We start from the raw sequence: 8,375 nt of genomic DNA, 5'->3' as shown, positions 1-8,375 counted from the left end.
ATCAATTTTTAATATTCCAATATCTTTGACCATCTTTCAGATAATTGCATGTAGAAAGATCAGACATACATATATATATATATATAAATTTTTCCGTTAAAGTCTCATTAAAAATATAAGATTATTGAGTTATTTTATATTACATTTTATTAATAAATACTTTTAAAAACTTTTACAAACTATTTTTTTGTCTTTTGAGAAAGAGATCCAAAAATTTGTCCATCACACTTTTCTATTTTAAATGCTGTTCAGTGTTCCTCTTCGGGCTTTCAGATCCACAATTAATAATGGTCTTTCAGAACCATAATCTACAATTGATAACGTTCTTTCAGATCCACAATGCACAATCCACAATCTTTCCGCATGTTTCTCATAATTTCCTCTTTTACTCTGAAGATCTTTTTACTTCTGCTCCTTTCACAATATTTGGGAGAAGAAGAAGTAAAAACAACTTCAGAGAAGTAAAATGCAAAATTTCTTTCTTTCTTTTGAACTTTATAAAAAACACTTTTCTTATTAATACTTTATTTGCAATTCTTTCGCTCCGAAGAGTTGCCATATACTTGGGTCTAAAATCAGGACAAAATGAGAGTTTTTCTCGAAAGATACTGGAAATTTTCAATTCTGGGACATCAATAGATGTGTATTTTTACTCAGCCATTGATAGATATACGTTAAAATATTGAAAAAGAAAAAAAAAACTTCTTCACTGTACGAACAATTTTTAGAATAAAGTCTTCCTGTCTCTAGACAATAGTCGAAAGAAATCCGAGACAATCTTGGAAAATTGGGTATCTAGCAACCATATCACTTCACCATTTTACTTTCTAACCCAACAAAATAATAGAATTACTTAGGAATTTTTTACATTTTATTCCATTTTTTTGGTATTTGATGATTTTATATACTTTGTATCAAAATTATACATTGCTTTTTTTACTTTTCATACAACTTAAAGAGGTGTTCAGAGCTATCTATCAATACACAAAAAAGTATTGAGCGAATATTAAAAAATTTGATATAAATATTGTCCCGAGTGTGCGGTTTTTTTTCCGGGAAAATTGAAAATTCAGTCGCTAGGGCGAAATTAGCGCTGCTGATCATTTGTATCACCTATTACGTTCATTTTCTAATGAACTGCGGATATAAAAAGAAAACACAAACTGTTATTCATAATTCTTCGACAATTGAAGAGTCATGGTGCCCACTTTACTCGATCGTGACTTATTAATTAAAGCATTCTATTAATAAAGCAGCAATTATTGAAGCCATTCTATCAATGCCAACTCGGCATTTAAGTAATTTCGGCGTTTTTGCCACTACTTTTGTACCCAAAATTAGTTTGACACAGTTGCATGGCCGAGAAGTCAAGGTGGCAGAAACTCATAATGGACTTGTTAAAAGAGGCCTTCTTAGTGCCCCCAAGGCAGAAAAAGTAATAAAAAAAAAAAAACTTCAAAATTAGTTAGAAAACGTACACAGTATATATATTAATCGAATAGCAGCGACAAACTTTCTCCTAGTGGCAGAATTTTGAAGTAAAATGTTTTTCTCTCGAAAATAGAAACCGTACTCAGAATAGTGTTTACATCAAATTTTGTTGAGATTTTGCCCAATAATTCGTTTTACAGAGGACTCTAAACATAATATAATCAACCCGTGTATAAAGGATCCTGTACTTCCTGTATATCCATTATATATTAAATAGTCACTAAAAATTCAATAAAAAAATAATAAGATTTTATAAATTTTCCGATAAAAACAATATAATATTAATGATACATTAATATTTAATTAAAATAAACAATAATTAGTAACTTAATTGAGATTATAGATTTTTTAAATGTTTATTTACTCTTTAATTTTTTATTCGGTTTTGAAATATATGAATTGTAAAATAATCTAGCAAATAATAGAACGTATGTAATGTAAACTGTCAAGGCTACTATAACAGCATTATCAGGAAACTCGCAAGGTTTACCTTGCCATTTTGTATGAATGGCCCAGTAACATACAAAACTACCAATTACCATTTGAGACAACTGCAATGAGGTTATGGACATGGCAATAATTCGTGGCATTTTTATATTTAATGCCGATAATGCGTAGTACGAGTACATTAAAGAGTGGACAAAATAGTTCATGACACCAAACCAATGCGTCACGGCTACTAAATGGCCAGTTGTATACCAACACATCATGAGAGTCATAATGTGATGGTACCAGTGTAAGAACAACAATTTCCTCTTTCTTAATACAATAAAGAGCGTGTCGCCAAATTCTAGAACTTTAGAAGTGACAAATAACCATCCCCAGAATACACTGGGTTGTATTCTTCTACCGTATTGGTTATCGCAAACAGAGAAGGTAAATCCGAATTCTTGAATTATGTGTAAAAATCCTGGTAACATTCTGACTGTTCCACCCAAACTAAATAATGCCAAACCTAAATTCCATATTATTAGTGGAGTTTTCAGTTCAAGAGCCGAACGATTCCTCATGAAACGTTGAACACTGAATATGACAATAACGTAGAAAATTGACCAATAAATTGAATGATGCCAATTGTTTTGCATCCATCTTATTCTGTTATCTTTATCCACGATCTTCTCAAATTCGAATGGCTGTGGTACAGGAGTAGAGACGTTGTAAGTTGTTTGAGCCATTTGGATAGCTGCAAAAATATTTTTCAAGTCATTAAATACCATCGAAATTTAACAAATGTAATAAAATTAAAACACTTTAATTAATTAAGAACACAAGGTTGTCCAAAAATAAGTTTAAGTCCGACCACCCCGAAGATATGACACGTGACTACCTCTATCTCTCCACTCCCTCGACCTATAACCATCAAAATTTAACAGCGATAATACCCATAATACTCAAACCACCTTGCAAAATTTCAGAAATTTTCCACAAAAGGAACAGGAGTTATTAATGTTTAAATTGGGTGAACAAAATCCTGCCTCCCACACAAACACTAACATCCATACATACAGAAAATCCCCATCAATTTATATGAATTCCTGGACGTTTCAAGGTCCTCCGAATACAGAAATGTAAACATCTTGAAGGGCCATTTTTTACCGATCGCAATACTTTCCCTCTGTTATAAATAATAGCCGGAAAAATAAAATCATATTTGAATCTCTTAAGTGTATATTGCTAAACATGTCTATAAAATAGAGTTTCCTGTAATATATATCTTGATTTTATTACTTATAATAAGGAAAACTGTGGGCTATTCCCTGATTACTTTTTCTTCGAAGCATGCAAATAAAACAACATTTATTATTTTATGAGTGACGGAAATTGAAAAAGATGAGACAATTAAGATATGAATTGTTACATGAAAACAATACTTCAAACAGAATCTCTAGAAAGAATGTGTGTTTATTTAGAATTGTAGCACAGACTGAAAGAAAAAAGTTAAAAAATATGTATATACAGTCGACCCCCTATAACACTGTTGATAATTCCGTTTTATATGAATTCTATGTTGTACGAGTCACTTAGATTTTATAAATACATGTGACGGGCTATGAACGGCTCACGTATTTGTAAAATCTAAGTGACTCGTACAACATGGAATTCATATAAAACGGAATTATCAACAATGTTATAGGGGGTCGACTGTACATATACACTGCAATATGTATATGGAATAAGCATAGATGGTTTCCATAAGAGCTTAAAAATCAATTTCTGTAGTCCGGCAGTGGCTAGATCCTGAGGTTGCCGGATTAAGACTTGGATTATCTGTACATATAAGGGCGATCTGTCGAGGGGGTTCCTCTTAGGAGAACTTTCTATTTAATAGGAAATTGGTCCCTATTTAAGTGTTACAAACGTGAAGGAAATCCAGAAAACTTCACGTGGCTGTTGTTTAGTGGCTTTGTCTACTCGATCACCTGTGGGACCGGATTAAGAAAGTTGCAATTTGTATATGATTTAGGTGTTTAGATTAAGTGGTTTCCTTGGGTAGTCATGGCTAGTTTCGATGTTGCCGGATTAAAAAACTGCAAACTGTATTTGAATATTAAAGTATTAAATAAAAAGTATTCCTGCCTTGCATCCTTATATGATAAAACAAAGGAGTATACGGACAAACTGACACGTTAACATGTTTATTTTCCTTGACATCTCTAATCCTTGTCTGGATATGTCTTCTGATCCTTTTCACACGATAGACTAAACAATATTCTGTTAAATCGAAACAGATCATTCCAGTACAAATAACTTAGTATCCCATCTTTAACTGTTAGAAGGACGCTAAACAAGAGGTTATTTAAGTGTTTAGTTGCATTTATTTTTATTTTTAGAAATCTGAAGTTGTCCTTGTTTCATAAGAAATAAATCTAGTTGCATGTTTAATTACTATCTTACCTGATTTAGTTGCAATATTTATAGATATTATCAGACATTTTACGTAGTAGAGAATGTGAATACAACGAAAACAAAATATTGCACATCATAAAACTATGTAAATTATATTTCTATTGTCGAATTTATAAATAAATACAATACTTTTATTCATACAACTGTAAATTCTGAGCTAATATTCACTAAAATAAAGTTTCTACAGGAAAAACTAAATGGAAAACATGTTCTGGAAATTTGTTTTTACAATAAATAAATGTCTTGCCTTATCAGTTCATTATCTTCGACCGTTTTTTCCTAATTACTATTTTGTACAAATAATTTCTTTATTCCAGTACACACAAGCACCAATGCACACACAAGTATCACAGCATTGGTGCTTGTGTGTGCTGAAGATGCCTGAAGATTCCTCGAAAATCCGTGTAAATTCGTAAAGATCCCTAAATATTCCTTGTACACAAATAAGTACACAAATTGTACACAAAAATATTCCTTGTACAAAATACTACAACTTCGACTTAAAACATTATTGTGAAATTTATAGAAGATTTTTATTTTTATTTTTTCAAATAAAAATAAAAATAAGGATGTTTATGAATGTTTAAGGATGTTTAAAAATAAAAACAATAGACAAGTAAATTTATAATAAATAAAACTTATGTCAGCAATAAAACATGACAAAAACAAAATTATTTTTATCATTGTATTCCAATAAATTCGTTATTGTTATGTTATCCCTTTTCTAGATTTGTCTTCTAATCCCTGTTGTAATCTAATCTGTTATAGGGATTTTTGGAATTCTTTGTCCTAATCTTATCCTTTTCTGGACTAGTTTTCTAATCCCTTGTTCTAACTTCATCCCTTCTAACAAAGGAGACATAATATAAAGAATTTTATATATTTCTTTACTTTATTTTCCTTTCCTTCTTTTAGAATATATGAACTAAAGCTTTAAAAAACCATGCCAGGCCCTAAACAAGAGTTGAGGCCTTTTATATAAATTTATATAACACGAAATCTGTATCACGCTATATTCTATAAGGACTAACTAGTGCTGGATTCTGAATTAAATACCTATTTTAGATTATGAGAGGCCCTATACAGGGATAGACTCGCGAGGGAACGTAATGCAAAGAGCTAAGCTGCTGCTTATTTAACTTATATGAAAATCAAATGTTACACTAGTCTAGGGCCTCGTATAACTTATAGAATATGTCGTGAATATGGGCTTCATGTTATAGCCTATAAAAGGTCTTCGCGAGTCTACTCCTGTGTAGGGCCTCGTATAATCTAAAACAAATCCTTTATACAGAATCCAACACTAGTTAGTCCTTACACAATATGAACTATCGTACGTAGCCTATGGGCTTCATACTTAAAAGGCCTCGCGAGTCTNTTATAGCCTATAAAAGGTCTTCGCGAGTCTACTCCTGTGTAGGGCCTCGTATAATCTAAAACAAATCCTTTATACAGAATCCAACACTAGTTAGTCCTTACACAATATGAACTATCGTACGTAGCCTATGGGCTTCATACTTAAAAGGCCTCGCGAGTCTACTCCTATGTAGGGCCTCGTATAATTTAAAACAAGTCCTTTATACAGAATCCAACACTAGTTAGTCCTTACACAATACGAACTACAGTGGATATAGGCTTCAATTTATATAAACTAATATAAAAGGCCTTAGGGAGTTTACAGCTTAGGGCCTCGTAATTTTTACACGTATCATTATTTGATGGAAGAAAAGGGGAACAGCCTTATAAATAATAAAAGAAATTAATTAAACAAATGGACATTCCTTAAACACTTCCGTAATTCACAAATTAGAAAATACAGCTGTATTTCTAAGTCATAGATAATATAAAATACTTAAACAACGCCTTAAAATATATTATTCGAGACAAAATTATTTATAATTATAAGGGATTTATAGGGGGTTATACGGGTATGATACAGTAAAATAATTACTTACTTAACTTTCAACAGGTTGCTTACATTCGGAGTAAACACTAGTAAACGACTGACACTGCTCACGAATGTTCAAGACTTACAGTGAAGGAAAGTGAAAAATAATAAAAATAACCACAAAAAAATTGTTAGAGGAAAATTGCTATCGTGTTAGTGAGACAGTTACTACCTTCAAGTTATATAAGAATGCAGGTCAAACCCCCCGAACTACTTTTTTGCAGCGTATGAAAACGAATTTAGATGCGCGTTGGTAACTAATAAACCTTCAAAATGAATCAATAAATTATAATTAACCCAAATATAAGGCCTATAGATTATTTCTTAATAAAAACCCCGTAAATAAAACTCAAAATTACCGATTTATCAAGGTAAATATAGCTTATAAATGAGAATAATGTGTTGGCTGACGTCACAAATGGGTAGACCTTTTTAAATTTTCTGTTGTAATTATTGTTAAAGCTTAAATTAAATTAAAATTTATTATAATTTATTTTTATTTTATTAATAATAATTTCATTCTTTTTCAATTTTCTAATTCTTGAATGGGGGGTTGGAATTATTTTTCCTTTAACAGTACTATTTTTAGTATAGAAGAATGTGGATCTTATAAAAAAAAAAAAAGTAAGCTTGTACTGTAAAACCTGTCTAGAACGGAACCTGCTTAAACCGAAAAAATTCTTTAGAACGATGCGATTTTCTATGTTAAAAAAAGCAAAAACCTGCTTAAGACGAAAGGTGCCATACTGGGAAAAATATTCCGCGACGTATGATTCCGGTTTAGCCAGGTTTTACTGTATTTTCATGATAATTTATAAAATAATGAAGTGTATTGAGTAAAGGATTCCATTTTGTAAACAATTTTGAAATGATTTCCTCATAAATAATACGGTACACTGATTTATGGGCTGTTTTATGACCTAATTTATGGGTTATAATAGTATTAATTACCCTAAACAATAAGGGATTTTATTTTATATATTTAAAAATTATTTTTAGTAATTACAGTAGAACCTGTGTAAACCGGAATAGTACGAGACCGGATTGGTAGGTTTCCGTTTTAAACAGGTTTTTTTTAAAACAGAAAATTACTCTGTGATGAATAATGTTTCCTTCTTATTCGGGTTCCGTTTTGAACAGGTTTTACAATATACAGTGAAATCGCCTAGCGAACACCTCTACTTGGCGGACATTTTTACAATAGACCCTTCATTTGTAATATTTACCTCTATATAGCGGACAAACTTCTCGGTCGCTACGGTGTCCGCTATTCGGAGGTTATACTTTATATACGTATTATTTTTATGTAGAATAAGTAGAAAAATTCGAAATTTAATTAGGTAAATTTAATTATATCTTACCGATAAACCTAATTATAAGAAGAATTTGTGTTTACAATTATAAAGGGGCATGTTAATTATTATTATTAACGTTTATTTAATTGTTTTGACCTTCTAACTGCTGTGCATTACATCAATTTTGTGAAAACAGGTTGGAATCTTTCCGTTAAAGTCACCTACTTTCAAGCATTCAAAGCAGGTTATTCACCCCACGACTATGAGGATTTAATTGTATTCCGGGTGACTTAAATTGTTTTTTTTTCTTCTTCTTTATCTTTTTAAGGATTTTTAAACAATTTATTGCTAAATCTATGATTAAGCAATAAAAATTTAAAAGAAAACAAATTTATTATCCAGTTAAAAAAATTTTTAATTTTGCACGATTTTCAAACTAGGTCAAAAGGGTAACAAAGGATTATTTCATAAATTTTTTTTACTTTTTAAAGGGGTTCACCTCAATTTTTGATGTATTTATTGCTTAGTTAATTAATGGTGGAGGTTTAATATTGGTTTACCTAGTTTGAAAAGGTTAATAGTTATTGAAATAAGAGAATGGTGAAGGTGAAGCTGAAAGGAGAAGGGATTAGAGTTGTTAGAGGGAATGGAGGGTTTATGGATTGTAAAGTATGAATAAGGATTGTGAGGTTGATCTAAACGTAAGGATAAATATTGTAAGGTTGATTTAATGA

General features: G+C 30.9%; 1 pseudogene; it reads right to left on the bottom strand.

Moving 5' to 3' along the window:
* Positions 1–1,246: 1,246 nt before the first annotated feature.
* On the bottom strand, positions 1,247–6,511 carry LOC111641994 (annotated as a pseudogene).
* Between the last annotated feature and the right edge of the window lie 1,864 nt (positions 6,512–8,375).

This window comes from Centruroides sculpturatus, unplaced genomic scaffold (assembly GCF_000671375.1).
Source record: "Centruroides sculpturatus isolate CEXI.00-Female unplaced genomic scaffold, Cexi_2.0 scaffold113, whole genome shotgun sequence".
NCBI classification, from domain to species: Eukaryota; Metazoa; Arthropoda; class Arachnida; order Scorpiones; family Buthidae; genus Centruroides; species Centruroides sculpturatus.
The sequence above is the reverse complement of the archived record's forward strand: the minus strand, read 5'-3'. Positions and strand labels throughout refer to the sequence as shown.